Here is a 21,738-nt window from a genome sequence, read left to right as displayed (position 1 = left end):
ACCAGCCCTACACCTTACCCACAAGCCGTAGCCTACACCTGGCCGGTACGCTGGCACTGACCCGTGCATCAGCACGTAGCCTGACCCTCCCACGTTTCCGTACCCTCACCTGTGCCCTAAGCCTTGCCGTTCCCTAACCCTAACCCTAGCCCGGAATGGAAACCCACCACCAGCCCTACACCTTACGCTACACCTTAGCATACTCCTGGCCCGTACACTGGCACTGACCCGTGCGTCACCACGTAGCCTGACCCTCCCACGTTTCCATACCCTCACCTGTGCCCTAAGCCTTGCCGTTCCCTAACCCTAACCCTAGCCCGGAACGGAAACCCACCACCAGCCCTACACCTTACCCACAAGCCGTAGCCTACACCTGGCCGGTACGCTGGCCCTGACCCGTGCGTCAGCACGTAGCCTGACCCTCCCACGTTTCCGTACCCTCACCTGTGCCCTAAGCCTTGCCGTTCCCTAACCCTAACCCTAGCCCGGAACGGAAACCCACCACCAGCCCTACACCTTACTCTACGCCGTAGCCTACTCCTGGCCCGTACGCTGGCACTGACCCGTGCGTCAGCACGTAGCCTGACCCTCCCACGTTTCCGTACCCTCACCTGTGCCCTAAGCCTTCCGTTCCCTAACCCTAACCCTAGCCCGGAACGGTAACCCACCACCAGCCCTACAACTTACCCCCAAGCTGTAGCCTACTCCTGGCCCGTACGCTGGTACTGACCCGTGCGTCATCACGTAGCCTGACCCTCCCACGTTTCCGTACCCTCACCTGTGCCCTAAGCCTTGCCGTTCCCTAACCCTTACCCTAGCCTGGAACGGAAACCCACCACCAGCCCTACACCTTACCCTACGCCGTAGCCTAATCCTGGCCCGTACGCTGGCACTGACCCGTGCATCAGCACGTAGCCTGACCCTCCCACGTTTCCGTACCCTCACCTGTGCCCTAAGCCTTGCCGTTCCCTAACCCTAACCCTAGCCCGGAACGGAAACCCACCATCAGCCCTACACCTTACCCCCAAGCCGTAGCCTACTCCTGGCCCGTACACTGGCACTGACCCGTGCGTCAGCACGTAGCCTGACCCTCCCACGTTTCTGTACCCTAACCTGTGCCCTAAGCCTTGCCGTTCCCTAACCCTAACCCTAGCCCGGAACAGAAACCCACCACCAGCCCTACAACTTACCCCCAAGCCGTAGCCTACTCCTGGCCCGTACGCTGGCACTGACCCGTGCGTCAGCACGTAGCCTGACCCTCCCACATTTCCGTACACTCACCTGTGCCCTAAGCCTTGCCGTTCCCTAACCCTAACCCTAGCCCGGAACGGAAATCCACCACCAGCCCTACACCTTACCCCCAAGCCGTAGCCTACTCCTGGCGTGTACGCTGGCACTGACCCGTGCGTCAGCACGTAGCCTGACCCTCCCACGTTTCCGTACCCTCACCTGTGCCCTAAGCCTTGCCGTTCCCTAACCCTAACCCTAGCCCGGAATGGAAACCCACCATCAGCCCTACACCTTACCCTACGCCGTAGCCTACTCCTGGCCCGTACGCTGGCACTGACCCGTGCATCAGCACGTAGCCTGACCCTCCCACGTTTCCGTACCCTCACCTGTGCCCTAAGCCTTGCCGTTCCCTAACCCTAACCCTAGCCCGGAATGGAAACCCACCATCAGCCCTACACCTTACCCTACGCCGTAGCCTACTCCTGGCCCGTACGCTGGCACTGACCCGTGCGTCAGCACGTAGCCTGACCCTCCCACGTTTCTGTACCCTCACCTGTGCCCTAAGCCTTGCCGTTCCCTAACCCTAACCCTAGCCCGGAACGGAAACCCACCACCAGCCCTACAACTTACCCCCAAGCCGTAGCCTACTCCTGGCCCGTACGCTGGCACTGACCCTTGCGTCAGCATGTAGCCTGACCCTCCCACGTTTCCGTACCCTCACCTGTGCCCTAAGCCTTGCCGTTCCCTAACCCTAACCCTAGCCCGGAACGGAAACCCACCACCAGCCCTACACCTTACCCCCAAGCCGTAGCCTACTCCTGGCCCGTACGCTGGCACTGACCCTTGCATTAGCACGTAGCCTGACCCTCCCACGTTTCCGTACCCTCACCTGTGCCCTAAGCCTTGCCGTTCCCTAACCCTAACCCTAGCCCGTAACGGAAACCCACCACCAGCCCTACACCTTACCCCCAAGCCGTAGCCTACTCCTGGCCCGTACGCTGGCACTGACCCGTGCGTCAGCACGTAGCCTGACCCTCCCACGTTTCCGTACCCTCACCTGTGCCCTAAGCCTTGCCGTTCCCTAACCCTAACCCTAGCCCGAAACGGAAACCCACCACCAGCCCTACACCTTACCCACAAGCCGTAGCCTATACCTGGCCGGTACGCTGTCACTGACCCGTGCGTCAGCACATAGCCTGACCCTCCCACGTTTCCGTACCCTCACCTGTGCCCTAAGCCTTGCCGTTCCCTAACCCTAACCCTAGCCCGGAACGGAAACCCACCACCAGCCCTACACCTTACTCTACGCCGTAGCCTACTCCTGGCCCGTACGCTGGCACTGACTCGTGCGTCAGCACGTAGCCTGACCCTCCTACGTTTCCGTACCCTCACCTGTGCCCTAAGCCTTGCCGTTCCCTAACCCTAACCCTAGCACGGAACGGAAACCCACCACCAGCCCTACACCTTACCCTACACCGTAGCCTACTCCTGGCCCATACGCTGGCACTCACCCGTGCATCAGCACGTACCCTGACACTCCCACGTTTCCGTACCCTCACCTGTGCCCTAAGCCTTGCCGTTCCCTAACCCTAACCCTAGCCCGGAACGGAAACACACCACCAGCCCTACAACTTACCCACAAGCTGTAGCCTACTCCTGGCCCGTACGCTGGCACTGACCCGTGCGTCAGCACGTAGCCTGACCCTCCCACGTTTCCGTACCCTCACCTGTGCCCTAAGCCTTGCCGTTCCCTAACCCTAACCCTAGCCGGGAACGGAAGCCCACCACCAGCCCTACACCTTACCCCCAAGCCGTAGCCTACTCCTGGCCCGTACGCTGGCACTGACCCGTGCGTCAGCACGTAGCCTGACCCTCCCACGTTTCCGTACCCTCACCTGTGCCCTAAGCCTTGCCGTTCCCTAACCCTAACCCTAGCCCGGAACGGAAACCCACCACCAGCCCTACACCTTACCCCCAAGCCGTAGCCTACTCCTGGCCCGTACGCTGGCACTGACCCGTGCGTCAGCACGTAGCCTGACCCTCCCACGTTTCCGTACCCTCACCTGTGCCCTAAGCCTTGCCGTTCCCTAACCCTAACCCTAGCCCGGAATGGAAACCCACCACCAGCCCTACACCTTAACCTACACCTTAGCCTACTCCTGGCCCGTACGCTGGCACTGACCCGTGCGTCACCACGTAGCCTGACCCTCCCACGTTTCCATACCCTCACCTGTGCCCTAAGCCTTGCCGTTCCCTAACCCTAACCCTAGCCCGGAACGGAAACCCACCACCAGCCCTACACCTTACCCTACGCCGTAGCCTACTCCTGGCCCGTACGCTGGCACTGACCCGTGCGTCAGCACGTAGCCTGACCCTCCCACGTTTCCGTACCCTCACCTGTGCCCTAAGCCTTCCGTTCCCTAACCCTAACACTAGCCCGGAACGGTAACCCACCACCAGCCCTACAACTTACCCCCAAGCTGTAGCCTACTCCTGGCCCGTACGCTGGCACTGACCCGTGCGTCAGCACGTAGCCTGACCCTCCCACGTTTCCGTACCCTCACCTGTGCCCTAAGCCTTGCCGTTCCCTAACCCTAACTCTAGCCGGAACGGAAAACCACCGCCAGCCCTACACCTTACCCCCAAGCCGTAGCCTACTCCTGGCCCGTACGCTGGCACTGACCCGTGCGTCAGCACGTAGCCTGACCCTCCCTCGTTTCCGTACCCTCACCTGTGCTCTAAACCTTGCCGTTCCCTAACCCTAACACTAGCACGGAATGGAAACCCACTACCAGCCCTACACCTTACCCTACGCCGTAGCCTACTCCTGGCCCGTACGCTGGCACTGACCCGTGCGTCAGCACGTAGCCTGACCCTCCCACGTTTCCGTACCCTCACCTGTGCCCTAAGCCTTGCCGTTCCCTAACCCTAACCCTAGCCCGGAACGGAAACCCACCACCAGCCCTACACCTGACCCCCAAGCCGTAGCCTACTCCTGGCCCGTAGGCTGGCACTGACCCGTGCATCAGCACGTAGCCTGACCCTCCCAAGTTTCCGTACCCTCACCTGTGCCCTAAGCCTTGCCGTTCCCTAACCCTAACCCTAGCCCGGAACGGAAACCCACCACCAGCCCTACACCTTACCCGGAAGCCGTAGCCTACACCTGGCCGGTACGCTGGCAATGACCCGTGCGTCAGCACGTAGCCTGGCCCTCCCACGTTTCCATACCCTCACCTGTGCCCTAAGCCTTGCCGTTCCCTAACCCTAACCCTAGCCCGGAACGGAAACCCACCACCAGCCCTACACCTTACCCCCAAGCCGTAGCCTACTCCTGGCCCGTACGCTGGCACTGACACGTGCGTCAGCACGTAGCCTGACCCTCCCACGTTTCCGTACCCTCACCTGTGCCCTAAGCCTTGCCGTTCCCTAACCCTAATCCTAGCCCGGAACGGAAACCCACCACCAGCCCTACACCTTACCCTACGCCGTAGCCTAATCCTGGCCCGTACGCTGGCACTGACCCGTGCGTCAGCACGTAGCCTGACCCTCCCACGTTTCCGTACCCTCACCTGTGCCCTAAGCCTTGCCGTTCCCTAACCCTAACCCTAGCCCGGAACGGAAACCCACACCAGCCCTACACCTTACCCTACGCCGTAGCCTACTCCTGGCCCGTACGCTGGCACTGACCCGTGCGTCAGCACGTAGCCTGACCCTCCCAAGTTTCCGTACCCTCACCTGTGCCCTAAGCCTTGCCGTTCCCTAACCCTAACCCTAGCCCGGAACGGAAACCCACCACCAGCCCTAAACCTTACCCTATGCCGTAGCCTACTCCTGGCCCGTACGCTGGCACTGACCCGTGCGTCAGCACGTAGCCTGACCCTCCCAAGTTTCCGTACCCTCACCTGTGCCCTAAGCCTTGCCGTTCCCTAACCCTAACCCTAGCCCGGAACGGAAACCCACCAAAAGCCCTACACCTTACCCCCAAGCCGTAGCCTACTCCTGGCCCGTACGCTGGCACTGACCCGTGCGTCAGCACGTAGCCTGACCCTCCCACGTTTCCGTACCCTCACCTGAGCCCTAAGCCTTGCCGTTCCCTAACCCTAACCCTAGACCGAAACGGAAACCCACCACCAGCCCTACACCTTACCCAAAAGCCGTAGCCTATACCTGGCCGGTACGCTGGCACTGACCCGTGCGTCAGCACATAGCCTGACCCTCCCACGTTTCCGTACCCTCACCTGTGCCCTAAGCCTTGCCGTTCCCTAACCCTAACCCTAGCCCGGAACGGAAACCCACCACCAGCCCTACACCTTACTCTACGCCGTAGCCTACTCCTGGCCCGTACGCTGGCACTGACTCGTGCGTCAGCACGTAGCCTGACCCTCCTACGTTTCCGTACCCTCACCTGTGCCCTAAGCCTTGCCGTTCCCTAACCTAACCCTAGCACGGAACGGAAACCCACCACCAGCCCTACACCTTACCCTACACCGTAGCCTACTCCTGGCCCATACGCTGGCACTGACCCGTGCATCAGCACGTAGCCTGACCCTCCCACGTTTCTGTACCCTCACCTGTGCCCTAAGCCTTGCCGTTCCCTAACCCTAACCCTAGCCCGGAACGGAAACACACCACCAGCCCTACAACTTACCCACAAGCTGTAGCCTACTCCTGGCCCGTACGCTGGCACTGACCCGTGCGTCAGCACGTAGCCTGACCCTCCCACGTTTCCGTACCCTCACCTGTGCCCTAAGCCTTGCCGTTCCCTAACCCTAACCCTAGCCGGGAACGGAAGCCCACCACCAGCCCTACACCTTACCCCCAAGCCGTATCCTACTCCTGGCCCGTACGCTGGCACTGACCCGTGCGTCAGCACGTAGCCTGACCCTCCCACGTTTCCGTACCCTCACCTGTGCCCTAAGCCTTGCCGTTCCCTAACCCTAACCCTAGCCCGGAATGGAAACCCACCACCAGCCCTACACCTTAACCTACACCTTAGCCTACTCCTGGCCCGTACGCTGGCACTGACCCGTGCGTCACCACGTAGCGTGACCCTCCCACGTTTCCATACCCTCACCTGTGCCCTAAGCCTTGCCGTTCCCTAACCCTAACCCTAGCCCGGAACGGAAACCCACCACCAGCCCTACACCTTACCCTACGCCGTAGCCTACTCCTGGCCCGTACGCTGGCACTGACCCGTGCGTCAGCACGTAGCCTGACCCTCCCACGTTTCCGTACCCTCACCTGTGCCCTAAGCCTTCCGTTCCCTAACCCTAACCCTAGCCCGGAACGGTAACCCACCACCAGCCCTACAACTTACCCCCAAGCTGTAGCCTACTCCTGGCCCGTACGCTGGCACTGACCCGTGCGTCAGCACGTAGCCTGACCCTCCCACGTTTCCGTACCCTCACCTGTGCCCTAAGCCTTGCCGTTCCCTAACCCTAACTCTAGCCAGAACGGAAAACCACCGCCAGCCCTACACCTTACCCCCAAGCCGTAGCCTACTCCTGGCCCGTACGCTGGCACTGACCCGTGCGTCAGCACGTAGCCTGACCCTCCCTCGTTTCCGTACCCTCACCTGTGCTCTAAACCTTGCCGTTCCCTAACCCTAACCCTAGCACGGAACGGAAACCCACTACCAGCCCTACACCTTACCCTACGCCGTAGCCTACTCCTGGCCCGTACGCTGGCACTGACCCGTGCGTCAGCACGTAGCCTGACCCTCCCACGTTTCCGTACCCTCACCTGTGCCCTAAGCCTTGCCGTTCCCTAACCCTAACCCTAGCCCGGAACGGAAACCCACCACCAGCCCTACACCTGAACCCCAAGCCGTAGCCTACTCCTGGCCCGTACGCTGGCACTGACCCGTGCATCAGCACGTAGCCTGACCCTCCCACGTTTCCGTACCCTCACCTGTGCCCTAAGCCTTGCCGTTCCCTAACCCTACCCCTAGCCCGGAACGGAAACCCACCACCAGCCCTACACCTTACCCAGAAGCCGTAGCCTACTCCTGGCCGGTACGCTGGCACTGACCCGTGCGTCAGCACGTAGCCTAGCCCTCCCACGTTTCCATACCCTCACCTGTGCCCTAAGCCTTGCCGTTCCCTAACCCTAACCCTAGCCCGGAACGGAAACCCACCACCAGCCTTACACCTTACCCACAAGCCGTAGCCTACTCCTGGCCGGTACGCTGGCACTGACCCGTGCGTCAGCACGTAGCCTGACCCTCCCACGTTTCCGTACCCTCACCTGTTCCCTAAGCCTTGCCGTTCCCTAACCCTAACCCTAGCCCGGAACGGAAACCCACCACCAGCCCTACATCTTACACCCAAGCCGTAGCCTACTCCTGGCCCGTACGCTGGCACTGACACGTGCGTCAGCACGTAGCCTGACCCTCCCACGTTTCCGTACCCTCACCTGTGCCCTAAGCCTGGCCGTTCCCTAACCCTAATCCTAGCCCGGAACGGAAACCCACCACCAGCCCTACAACTTACCCCCAAGCCGTAGCCTACTCCTGGCCCGTACGCTGGCACTGACACGTGCGTCAGCACGTAGCCTGACCCTCCCACGTTTCCGTACCCTCACCTGTGCCCTAAGCCTTGCCGTTCCCTAACCCTAATCCTAGCCCGGAACGGAAACCCACCACCAGCCCTACACCTTACCCTACGCCGTAGCCTAATCCTGGCCCGTACGCTGGCACTGACCCGTGCGTCAGCACGTAGCCTGACCCTCCCACGTTTCCGTACCCTCACCTGTGCCCTAAGCCTTGCCGTTCCCTAACCCTAACCCTAGCCCGGAACGGAAACCCACCACCAGCCCTACACCTTACCCTATGCCGTAGCCTACTCCTGGCCCGTACGCTGGCACTGACCCGTGCGTCACCACGTAGCCTGACCCTCCCAAGTTTCCGTACACTCACCTGTGCCCTAAGCCTTGCCGTTCCCTAACCCTAACCCTAGCCCGGAACGGAAACCCACCACCAGCCCTAAACCTTACCCTATGCCGTAGCCTACTCCTGGCCGGTACGCTGGCACTGACCCGTGCGTCAGCACGTAGCCTGACCCTCCCACGTTTCCGTACCCTCACCTGTGCCCTAAGCCTTGCCGTTCCCTAACCCTAACCCTAGCCCGGAACGGAAACCCACCACCAGCCCTACACCTTACCCACAAGCCGTAGCCTATACCTGGCCGGTACGCTGGCACTGACCCGTGCGTCAGCACGTAGCCTGACCCTCCCACGTTTCCGTACCCTCACCTGTGCCCTAAGCCTTGCCGTTCCCTAACCCTAACCCTAGCCCGGAACGGAAACCCACCACCAGCCCTACACCTTACCCTACGCCGTAGCCTACTCCTGGCCCGTACGCTGGCACTGACCCGTGCGTCAGCACGTAGCCTGACCCTCCTACGTTTCCGTACCCTCACCTGTGCCCTAAGCCTTGCCGTTCCCTAACCCTAACCCTAGCCCGGAACGGAAACCCACCACCAGCCCTACAACTTACCCCCAAGCCGTAGCCTACTCCTGGCCCGTACGCTGGCACTGACCCGTGAGTCAGCACGTAGCCTGACCCTCCCACGTTTCCGTACCCTCACCTGTGCCCTAAGCCTTGCCGTTCCCTAACCCTAACCCTAGCCCGGAACGGAAACCCACCACCAGCCCTACACCTTACCCTACGCCGTAGCCTACTCCTGGCCCGTACGCTGGCACTGACCCGTGCGTCAGCACGTAGCCTGACCCTCCCACGTTTCCGTACCCTCACCTGTGCCCTAAGCCTTGCCGTTCCCTAACCCTAACCCTAGCCCGGAACGGAAACCCACCACCAGCCCTACACCTTACCCCAAGCCGTAGCCTACTCCTGGCCCGTACGCTGGCACTGACCCGTGCGTCAGCACGTAGCCTGACCCTCCCACGTTTCTGTACCCTCACCTGTGCCCTAAGCCTTGCCGTTCCCTAACCCTAAACCTAGCACGGAACGGAAACCCACCACCAGCCCTACAACTTACCCCCAAGCCGTAGCCTACTCCTGGCCCGTACGCTGGCACTGACCCTTGCGTCAGCATGTAGCCTGACCCTCCCACGTTTCCGTACCCTCACCTGTGCCCTAAGCCTTGCCGTTCCCTAACCCTAACCCTAGCCCGGAACGGAAACCCACCACCAGCCCTACACCTTACCCCCAAGCCGTAGCCTACTCCTGGCCCGTACGCTGGCACTGACCCTTGCATTAGCACGTAGCCTGACCCTCCCACGTTTCCGTACCCTCACCTGTGCCCTAAGCCTTGCTGTTCCCTAACCCTAACCCTAGCCCGTAACGGAAACCCACCACCAGCCCTACACCTTACCCCCAAGCCGTAGCCTACTCCTGGCCCGTACGCTGGCACTGACCCGTGCGTCAGCACGTAGCCTGACCCTCCCACGTTTCCGTACCCTCACCTGTGCCCTAAGCCTTGCCGTTCCCTAACCCTAACCCTAGCCCGAAACGGAAACCCACCACCAGCCCTACACCTTACCCACAAGCCGTAGCCTATACCTGGCCGGTACGCTGGCACTGACCCGTGCGTCAGCACATAGCCTGACCCTCCAACGTTTCCGTACCCTCACCTGTGCCCTAAGCCTTGCCGTTCCCTAACCCTAACCCTAGCCCGGAACGGAAACCCACCACCAGCCCTACACCTTACTCTACGCCGTAGCCTACTCCTGGCCCGTACGCTGGCACTGACTCGTGCGTCAGCACGTAGCCTGACCCTCCTACGTTTCCGTACCCTCACCTGTGCCCTAAGACTTGCCGTTCCCTAACCCTAACCCTAGCACGGAACGGAAACCCACCACCAGCCCTACACCTTACCCTACACCGTAGCCAACTCCTGGCCCATTCGCTGGCACTGACCCGTGCATCAGCACGTAGCCTGACCCTCCCACGTTTCCGTACCCTCACCTGTGCCCTAAGCCTTGCCGTTCCCTAACCCTAACCCTAGCCCGGAACGGAAACACACCACCAGCCCTACAACTTACCCACAAGCTGTAGCCTACTCCTGGCCCGTACGCTGGCACTGACCCGTGCGTCAGCACGTAGCCTGACCCTCCCACGTTTCCGTACCCTCACCTGTGCCCTAAGCCTTGCCGTTCCCTAACCCTAACCCAAGCCGGGAACGGAAGCCCACCACCAGCCCTACAACTTACCCCCAAGCCGTACCCTACTCCTGGCCCGTACGCTGGCACTGACCCGTGCGTCAGCACGTAGCCTGACCCTCCCACGTTTCCGTACCCTCACCTGTGCCCTAAGCCTTGCCGTTCCCTAACCCTAACCCTAGCCCGGAACGGAAACCCACCACCAGCCCTACACCTTACCCCCAAGCCGTAGCCTACTCCTGGCCCGTACGCTGGCACTGACCCGTGCGTCAGCACGTAGCCTGACCCTCCCACGTTTCCGTACCCTCACCTGTGCCCTAAGCCTTGCCGTTCCCTAACCCTAACCCTAGCCCCGAACGGAAACCCACCACCAGCCCTACACCTTACCCTACGCCGTAGCCTACTCCAGGCCCGTACACTGGCACTGACCCGTGCGTCAGCACGTAGCCTGACCCTCCCACGTTTCTGTACCCTCACCTGTGCCCTAAGCCTTGCCGTTCCCTAACCCTAACCCTAGCCCGGAACAGAAACCCACCACCAGCCCTACACCTTACCCTACGCCGTAGCCTAATCCTGGCCGGTACGCTGGCACTGACCCGTGCGTCAGCACGTAGCCTGACCCTCCCACGTTTCCGTACCCTCACCTGTGCCCTAAGCCTTGCCGTTCCCTAACCCTAATCCTAGCCCGGAACGGAAACCCACCACCAGCCCTACACCTTACCCTACGCCGTAGCCTAATCCTGGCCCGTACGCTGGCACTGACCCGTGCGTCAGCACGTAGCCTGACCCTCCCACGTTTCCGTACCCTCACCTGTGCCCTAAGCCTTGCCGTTCCCTAACCCTAACCCTAGCCCGGAACGGAAACCCACCACCAGCCCTACACCTTAACCTACGCCGTAGCCTACTCCTGGCCCGTACGCTGGCACTGACCCGTGCGTCAGCACGTAGCCTGACCCTCCCAAGTTTCCATACCCTCACCTGTGCCCTAAGCCTTGCCGTTCCCTAACCCTAACCCTAGCCCGGAACGGAAACCCACCAAAAGCCGTACACCTTACCCCCAAGCCGTAGCCTACTCCTGGCCCGTACGCTGGCACTGACCCGTGCATCAGCACGTAGCCTGACCCTCCCACGTTTCCGTACCCTCACCTGTGCCCTAAGCCTTGCCGTTCCCTAACCCTAACCCTAGCCCGGAACGGAAACCCACCACCAGCCCTACACCTTACCCAGAAGCCGTAGCCTACACCTGGCCGGTACGCTGGCACTGACTCGTGCGTCAGCACGTAGCCTGACCCTCCCACGTTTCCATACCCTCACCTGTGCCCTAAGCCTTGCCGTTCCCTAACCCTAACCCTAGCCCGGAACGGAAACCCACCACCAGCCCTACACCTTACCCACAAGCCGTAGCCTACACCTGGCCGGTACGCTGGCACTGACCCGTGCGTCAGCACGTAGCCTGACCCTCCCACGTTTCCGTACCCTCACCTGTGCCCTAAGCCTTGCCGTTCCCTAACCCTAACCCTAGCCCGGAACGGAAACCCACCACCAGCCCTACACCTTACCCTACGCCGTAGCCTAATCCTGGCCCGTACGCTGGCACTGACCCGTGCGTCAGCACGTAGCCTGACCCTCCCACGTTTCCATACCCTCACCTGTGCCCTAAGCCTTGCCGTTCCCTAACCCTAACCCTAGCCCGGAACGGAAACCCACCACCAGCCCTACACCTTACCCCCAAGCCGTAGCCTACACCTGGCCTGTACGCTGGCACTGACCCGTGCGTCAGCACGTAGCCTGACCCTCCCACGTTTCCGTACCCTCACCTGTGCCCTAAGCCTTGCCTTTCCCTAACACTAACCCTAGCCCGGAACGGAAACCCACAACCAGCCCTACACCTTACCCTACACCGTAGCCTACTCCTGGCCCATACGCTGGCACTGACCCGTGCATCAGCACGTAGCCTGACCCTCCCACGTTTCCGTACCCTCACCTGTGCCCTAAGCCTTGCCGTTCCCTAACCCTAACCCTAGCCCGGAACGGAAACACACCACCAGCCCTACAACTTACCCACAAGCCGTAGCCTACTCCTGGCCCGTACGCTGGCACTGACCCGTGCGTCAGCACGTAGCCTGACCCTCCCACGTTTCCGTACCCTCACCTGTGCCCTAAGCCTTGCCGTTCCCTAACCCTAAACCTAGCCGGGAACGGAAGCCCACCACCAGCCCTACATCTTACCCCCAAGCCGTAGCCTACTCCTGGCCCGTACGCTGGCACTGACCCGTGCGTCAGCACGTAGCCTGACCCTCCCACGTTTCCGTACCCTCACCTGTGCCCTAAGCCTTGCCGTTCCCTAACCCTAACCCTAGCCCGGAACGGAAACCCACCACCAGCCCTACAACTTACACACAAGCCGTAGCCTATACCTGGCCGGTACGCTGGCACTGACCCGTGCATCAGCACGTAGCCTGACCCTCCCACGTTTCCGTACCCTCACCTGTGCCCTAAGCCTTGCCGTTCCCTAACCCTAACCCTAGCCCGGAATGGAAACCCACCACCAGCTCTACACCTTAACCTACACCTTAGCCTACTCCTGGCCCGTACGCTGGCACTGACCCGTGCGTCACCACGTAGCCTGACCCTCCCACGTTTCCATACCCTCACCTGTGCCCTAAGCCTTGCCGTTCCCTAACCCTAACCCTAGCCCGGAACGGAAACCCACCACCAGCCCTACACCTTACCCTACGCCGTAGCCTACTCCTGGCCCGTACGCTGGCACTGACCCGTGCGTCAGCACGTAGCCTGACCCTCCTACGTTTCCGTACCCTCACCTGTGCCCTAAGCCTTCCGTTCCCTAACCCTAACCCTAGCCCGGAACGGTAACCCCCCACCAGCCCTACAACTTACCCCCAAGCCGTACCCTACTCCTGGCCCGTACGCTGGCACTGACCCGTGCGTCAGCACGTAGCCTGACCCTCCCACGTTTCCGTACCCTCACCTGTGCCCTAAGCCTTGCCGTTCCCTAACCCTAACTCTGGCCGGAACGGAAAACCACCGCCAGCCCTACACCTTACCCCCAAGCCGTAGCCTACTCCTGGCCCGTACGCTGGCACTGACCCTTGCGTCAGCACGTAGCCTGACCCTCCTACGTTTCCGTACCCTCACCTGTGCCCTAAGCCTTGCCGTTCCCTAACCCTAACCCTAGCCTGGAACGGAAACCCACCACCAGCCTTACACTTTACCCTACACCGTAGCCTACTCCTGGCCCGTACGCTGGCACTGGCCCGTGCATCAGCACGTAGCCTGACCCTCCCACGTTTCCGTACCCTCACCTGTGCCCTAAGCCTTGCCGTTCCCTAACCCTAACCCTAGCCCGGAACGGAAACCCACCACCAGCCCTACAACTTACCCCCAAGCTGTAGCCTACTCCTGGCCCGTACGCTGGCACTGACCCGTGCGTCAGCACGTAGCCTGACCCTCCCACGTTTCCGTACCCTCACCTGTGCCCTAAGCCTTGCCGTTCCCTAACCCTAACCCTAGCCCGGAACGGAAACCCACCACCAGCCCTACACCTTACCCCCAAGCCGTAGCCTACTCCTGGCCCGTACGCTGGCACTGACCCGTGCGTCAGCACGTAGCCTGACCCTCCCACGTTTCCGTACCCTCACCTGTGCCCTAAGCCTTGCCGTTCCCTAACCCTAACCCTAGACCGGACGGAAACCCACCACCAGCCCTACACCTTACCCTACGCCGTAGCCTATACCTGGCCGGTACGCTGGCACTGACCCGTGCATCAGCACGTAGCCTGACCCTCCCACGTTTCCGTACCCTCACCTGTGCCCTAAGCCTTGCCGTTCCCTAACCCTAACCCTAGCCCGGAATGGAAACCCACTACCAGACCTACACCTTAACCTACACCTTAGCCTGCTCCTGGCCCGTACGCTGGCACTGACCCGTGTGTCACCACGTAGCCTGACCCTCCCACGTTTCCATACCCTCACCTGGGCCCTAAGCCTTGCCGTTCCCTAACCCTAACCCTAGCCCGGTACGGAAACCCACCACCAGCCCTACACCTTACCCTACGCCGTAGCCTACTCCTGGCCCGTACGCTGGCACTGACCCGTGCGTCAGCACGTAGCCTGACCCTCCCACGTTTCCGTACCCTCACCTGTGCCCTAAGCCTTCCGTTCCCTAACCCTAACCCTTGCCCGGAACGGTAACCCACCACCAGCCCTACAACTTACCCCCAAGCCGTAGCCTACTCCTGGCCCGTACGCTGGCACTGACCCGTGCGTCAGCACGTAGCCTGACCCTCCCACGTTTCCGTACCCTCACCTGTGCCCTAAGCCTTGCCGTTCCCTAACCCTAACTCTAGCCGGAACGGAAAACCACCGCCAGCCCTACACCTTACCCCCAAGCCGTAGCCTACTCCTGGCCCGTACGCTGGCACTGACTCGTGCGTCAGCACGTAGCCTGACCCTCCCTCGTTTCCGTACCCTCACCTGTGCTCTAAACCTTGCCGTTCCCTAACCCTAACCCTAGCACGGAACGGAAACCCACCACCAGCCCTACACCTTACCCTACGCCGTAGCCTATACCTGGCCGGTACGCTGGCACTGACTCGTGCGTCAGCACGTAGCCTGACCCTCCCACGTTTCCATACCCTCACCTGTGCCCTAAGCCTTGCCGTTCCCTAACCCTAACCCTAGCCCGGAACGGAAACCCACCACCAGCCCTACACCTTAAACTACGCCGTAGCCTACTCCTGGCCCGTACGCTGGCACTGACCCGTGCGTCAGCACGTAGCCTGACCCTCCCAAGTTTCCATACCCTCACCTGTGCCCTAAGCCTTGCCGTTCCCTAACCCTAACCCTAGCCCGGAACGGAAACCCACCAAAAGCCCTACACCTTACCCCCAAGCCGTAGCCTACTCCTGGCCCGTACGCTGGCACTGACCCGTGCATCAGCACGTAGCCTGACCCTCCCACGTTTCCGTACCCTCACCTGTGCCCTAAGCCTTGCCGTTCCCTAACCCTAACCCTAGCCCGGAACGGAAACCCACCACCAGCCCTACACCTTACCCAGAAGCCGTAGCCTACACCTGGCCGGTACGCTGGCACTGACTCGTGCGTCAGCACGTAGCCTGACTCTCCCACGTTTCCATACCCTCACCTGTGCCCTAAGCCTTGCCGTTCCCTAACCCTAACCCTAGCCCGGAACGGAAACACACCACCAGCCCTACACCTTACCCACAAGCCGTAGCCTAAACCTGGCCGGTACGCTGGCACTGACCCGTGCGTCAGCACGTAGCCTGACCCTCCCACGTTTCCGTACCCTCACCTGTGCCCTAAGCCTTGCCGTTCCCTAACCCTAACCCTAGCGCGGAACGGAAACCCACCACCAGCCCTACACCTTACCCTACGCCGTAGCCTAATCCTGGCCCGTACGCTGGCACTGACCCGTGCGTCAGCACGTAGCCTGACCCTCCCACGTTTCCGTACCCTCACCTGTGCCCTAAGCCTTGCCGTTCCCTAACCCTAACCCTAGCCCGGAACGGAAACCCACCACCAGCCCTACACCTTACCCCCAAGCCGTAGCCTACACCTGGCCTGTACGCTGGCACTGACCCGTGCGTCAGCACGTAGCCTGACCCTCCCACGTTTCCGTACCCTCACCTGTGCCCTAAGCCTTGCCTTTCCCTAACACTAACCCTAGCCCGGAACGGAAACCCACCACCAGCCCTACACCTTACCCTACGCCGTAGCCTACTCCTGGCCCGTACGCTGGCACTGACCCGTGCGTCAGCACGTAGCCTGACCCTCCCAAGTTTCCGTACACTCACCTGTGCCCTAAGCCTTGCCGTTCCCTGACTCTAACCCTAGCCCGGAACGGAAACCCACCACCAGCCCTACACCTTACCCTATTCCGTAGCCTAATCCTGGCCCGTACGCTGGCACTGACCCGTGCGTCAGCACGTAGCCTGACCCTCCCACGTTTCCGTACCCTCACCTGTGCCCTAAGCCTTGCCGTTCCCTAACCCTAACCCTAGCCCGGAATGGAAACCCACCACCAGCCCTACACCTTACCCCCAAGCCGTAGCCTACTACTGGCCCGTACGCTGGCACTGACCCGTGCGTCAGCACGTAGCCTGACCCTCCCACGTTTCCATACCCTCACCTGTGCCCTAAGCCTTGCCGTTCCCTAACCCTAACCCTAGCCCGAAACGGAAACCCACCACCAGCCCTACAACTTACCCACAAGCCGTAGCCTATACCTGGCCGGTACGCTGGCACTGACCCGTGCGTCAGCACATAGCCTGACCCTCCCACGTTTCCGTACCCTCACCTGTGCCCTAAGCCTTGCCGTTCCCTAACCCTAACCCTAGCCCGGAACGGAAACCCACCACCAGCCCTACACCTTACCCAGAAGCCGTAGCCTACACATGGCCGGTACGCTGGCACTGACTCGTGCGTCAGCACGTAGCCTGACCCTCCCACGTTTCCATACCCTCACCTGTGCCCTAAGCCTTGCCGTTCCCTAACCCTAACCCTAGCCCGGAACGGAAACCCACCACCAGCCCTACACCTTACCCACAAGCCGTAGCCTACACCTGGCCGGTACGCTGGCACTGACCCGTGCGTCAGCACGTAGCCTGACCCTCCCACGTTTCCGTACCCTCACCTGTGCCCTAAGCCTTGCCGTTCCCTAAACCTAACCCTAGCCCGGAACGGAAACCCACCACCAGCCCTACACCTTACCCTACGCCGTAGCCTAATCCTGGCCCGTACGCTGGCACTGACCCGTGCGTCAGCATGTAGCCTGACCCTCCCACGTTTCCGTACCCTCACCTGTGCCCTAAGCCTTGCCGTTCCCTAACCCTAACCCTAGCCCGGAACGGAAACCCACCACCAGCCCTACACCTTACCCCCAAGCCGTAGCCTACACCTGGCCTGTACGCTGGCACTGACCCGTGCGTCAGCACGTAGCCTGACCCTCCCACGTTTCCGTACCCTCACCTGTGCCCTAAGCCTTGCCTTTCCCTAACACTAACCCTAGCCCGGAACGGAAACCCACCACCAGCCCTACACCTTACCCTACGCCGTAGCCTACTCCTGGCCCGTACGCTGGCACTGACCCGTGCGTCAGCACGTTGCCTGACCCTCCCAAGTTTCCGTACCCTCACCTGTGCCCTAAGCCTTGCCGTTCCCTAACCCTAACCCTAGCCCGGAACGGAAACCCACCACCAGCCCTACACCTTACCCTATGCCGTAGCCTAATCCTGGCCCGTACGCTGGCACTGACCCGTGCGTCAGCACGTAGCCTGACCCTCTCACGTTTCCGTACCCTCACCTGTGCCCTAAGGCTTGCCGTTCCCTAACCCTAACCCTAGCCCGGAACGGAAACCCACCACCAGCCCTACACCTTACCCCCAAGCCGTAGCCTACTCCTGGCGTGTACGCTGGCACTGACCCGTGCGTCAGCACGTAGCCTGACCCTCCCACGTTTCCGTACCCTCACCTGTGCCCTAAGCCTTGTCGTTCCCTAACCCTAACCCTAGCACGGAACGGAAACCCACCACCAGCCCTACACCTTACCCTACACCGTAGCCTACTCCTGGCCCGTACGCTGGCACTGACCCGTGCGTCAGCATGTAGCCTGACACTCCCACGTTTCCGTACCCTCACCTGTGCCCTAAGCCTTGCCGTTCCCTAACCCTAACCCTAGCCCGGAACGGAAACCCACCACCAGCCCTACACCTTACCCCCAAGCCGTAGCCTACACCTGGCCGGTACGCTGGCACTGACCCGTGCGTCAGCACGTAGCCTGACCCTCCCACGTTTCCGTACCCTCACCTGTGCCCTAAGCCTTGCCGTTCCCTAACCCTAACCCTAGCCCGGAACGGAAACCCACCACGAGCCCTACACCTTACCCACAAGCCGTAGCCTATACCTGGCCGGTACGCTGGCACTGACCCGTGCGTCAGCACGTAGCCTGACCCTCCCACGTTTCCGTACCCTCACCTGTGCCCTAAGCCTTGCCGTTCCCTAACCCTAACCCTAGCCCGGAACGGAAACCCACCACCAGCCCTACACCTTACCCTACGCCGTAGCCTACTCCTGACCCGTACGCTGGCACTGACCCGTGCGTCAGCACGTAGCCTGACCCTCCTATGTTTCCGTACCCTCACCTGTGCCCTAAGCCTTGCCGTTCCCTAACCCTAACCCTAGCCTGGAACGGAAACCCACCACCAGCCCTACAACTTACCCCCAAGCCGTAGCCTACTCCTGGCCCGTACGCTGGCACTGACCCGTGAGTCAGCACGTAGCCTGACCCTCCCACGTTTCCGTACCCTCACCTGTGCCCTAAGCCTTGCTGTTCCCTAACCCTAACCCTTGCCCGGAACGGAAACCCACCACCAGCCCTACACCTTACCCTACGCCGTAGCCTACTCCAGGCCCGTACGCTGGCACTGACCCGTGCGTCAGCACGTAGCCTGACCCTCCCACGTTTCCGTACCCTCACCTGTGCCCTAAGCCTTGCCGTTCCCTAACCCTAACCCTAGCCCGGAACGGAAACCCACCACCAGCCCTACACCTTACCCCCAAGCCGTAGCCTACTCCTGGCCCGTACGCTGGCACTGACCCGTGCGTCAGCACGTAGCCTGACCCTCCCACGTTTCTGTACCCTCACCTGTGCCCTAAGCCTTGCCGTTCCCTAAACCTAACCCTAGCCCGGAACGGAAACCCACCACCAGCCCTACAACTTACCCCCAAGCCGTAGCCTACTCCTGGCCCGTACGCTGGCACTGACCCGTGAGTCAGCACGTAGCCTGACCCTCCCACGTTTCCGTACCCTCACCTGTGCCCTAAGCCTTGCCGTTCCCTAACCCTAACCCTAGCCCGGAACGGAAACCCACCACCAGCCCTACACCTTACCCTACGCTGTAGCCTACTCCTGGCCTGTACGCTGGCACTGACCCGTGCGTCACCACGTAGCCTGACCCTCCCACGTTTCCGTACCCTCACCTGTGCCCTAAGCCTTGCCGTTCCCTAACCCTAACCCTAGCCCGGAACGGAAACCCACCACCAGCCCTACACCTTACCCACAAGCCGTAGCCTACACCTGGCCGGTACGCTGGCACTGACCCGTGCGTCAGCACGTAGCCTGACCCTCACACGTTTCCGTACCCTCACCTGTGCCCTAAGCCTTGCCGTTCCCTAACCCTAACCCTAGCCCGGAACGGAAACCCACCACCAGCCTACACCTTACCCTACACCTTAGCCTACTCCTGGCCCGTACGCTGGCACTGACCCGTGCGTCACCACGTAGCCTGACCCTCCCACGTTTCCATATCCTCACCTATGCCCTAAGCCTTGCCGTTCCCTAACCCTAACCCTAGCCCGGAACGGAAACCCATCACCAGCCCTACACCTTACCCTACGTCGTAGCCTACTCCTGGCCCGTACGCTGGCACTGACCCGTGCGTCAGCACGTAGCCTGACCCTCCCACGTTTCCGTACCCTCACCTGTGCCCTAAGCCTTGCCGTTCCCTAACCCTAACCCTAGCCCGGAACGGAAACCCACCACCAGCCCTACAACTTACCCCCAAGCCGTAGCCTACTCCTGGCCCATACGCTGGCACTGACCCGTGCGTCAGCACGTAGCCTGACCCTCCCACGTTTCCGTACCCTCACCTGTGCCCTAAGCCTTGCCGTTCCCTAACACTAACTCTAGCCGGAACGGAAAACCACCGCCAGCCCTACACCTTACCCCCAAGCCGTAGCCTACTCCTGGCCCGTACGCTGGCACTGACCCGTGCGTCAGCACGTAGCCTGACCCTCCCACGTTTCCGTACCCTCACCTGTGCTCTAAACCTTGCCGTTCCCTAACCCTAACCCTAGCACGTAACGGAAACCCACTACCAGCCCTACACATTACCCTACGCCGTAGCCTACTCCTGGCCCGTACGCTGGCACTGACCCGTGCGTCAGCACGTAGCCTGACCCTCCCACGTTTCCGTACCCTCACCTGTGCCCTAAGCCTTGCCGTTCCCTAACCCTAACCCTAGCCCGGAACGGAAACCCACAACCAGCCCTACACCTTACCCACAAGCCGTAGCCTACTCCTGGCCCGTACGCTGGCACTGACCCGTGCATCAGCACGTAGCCTGACCCTCCCACGTTTCCGTACCCTCACCTGTGCCCTAAGCCTTGCCGTTCCCTAACCCTAACCCTAGCCCGGAACGGAAACCCACCACCAGCCCTACACCTCACCCAGAAGCCGTAGCCTACACCTGGCCGGTACGCTGGCACTGACCCGTGCGTCAGCACGTAGCCTGACCCTCCCACGTTTCCGTACCCTCACCTGTGCCCTAAGCCTTGCCGTTCCCTAACCCTAACCCTAGCCCGGAACGGAAACCCACCACCAGCCCTACATCTTACCCAGAAGCCGTAGCCTATTCCAGGCCCGTACGCTGGCACTGACGCGTGCGTCAGGACGTAGCCTGACCCTCCCACGTTTCCGTACCCTCACCTGTGCCCTAAGCCTTGCCGTTCCCTAACCCTAACCCTAGCCCGGAACAGAAACCCACCACCAGCCCTACAACTTACCCCCAAGCCGTACCCTATTCCTGGCCCGTACGCTGGCACTGACCCGTGAGTCAGCATGTAGCCTGACCCTCCCACGTTTCCGTACCCTCACCTGTGCCCTAAGCCTTGCCGTTCCCTAACCCTAACCCTAGCCCGGAACGGAAACCCACCACCAGCCCTACATCTTACCCAGAAGCCGTAGCCTACTCCAGGCCCGTACGCTGGCACTGACCCGTGCGTCAGCACGTAGCCTGACCCTCCCACGTTTCCGTACCCTCACCTGTGCCCTAAGCCTTGCCGTTCCCTAACCCTAACCCTAGCCCGGAACGGAAACCCACCACCAGCCCTACACCTTACCCCCAAGCCGTAGCCTACTCCTGGCGTGTACGCTGGCACTGACCCGTGCGTCAGCACGTAGCCTGACCCTCCCACGTTTCCGTACCCTCACCTGTGCCCTAAGCCTTGTCGTTCCCTAACCCTAACCCTAGCACGGAACGGAAACCCACCACCAGCCCTACACCTTACCCTACACCGTAGCCTACTCCTGGCCCGTACGCTGGCACTGACCCATGCGTCAGCATGTAGCCTGACCCTCCCACGTTTCCGTACCCTCACCTGTGCCCTAAGCCTTGCCGTTCCCTAACCCTAATCCTAGCCCGGAACGGAAACCCACCACCAGCCCTACACCTTACCCCCAAGCCGTAGCCTACACCTGGCCGGTACGCTGGCACTGACCCGTGAGTCAGCACGTAGCCTGACCCTCCCACGTTTCCGTACCCTCACCTGTGCCCTAAGCCTTGCCGTTCCC

This window comes from Mesoplodon mirus (assembly GCF_964341445.2).
Source record: "Mesoplodon mirus genome assembly, chromosome: 16".
Lineage (NCBI taxonomy): Eukaryota > Metazoa > Chordata > Mammalia > Artiodactyla > Ziphiidae > Mesoplodon > Mesoplodon mirus.
This window is presented reverse-complemented; position numbering follows the sequence as displayed.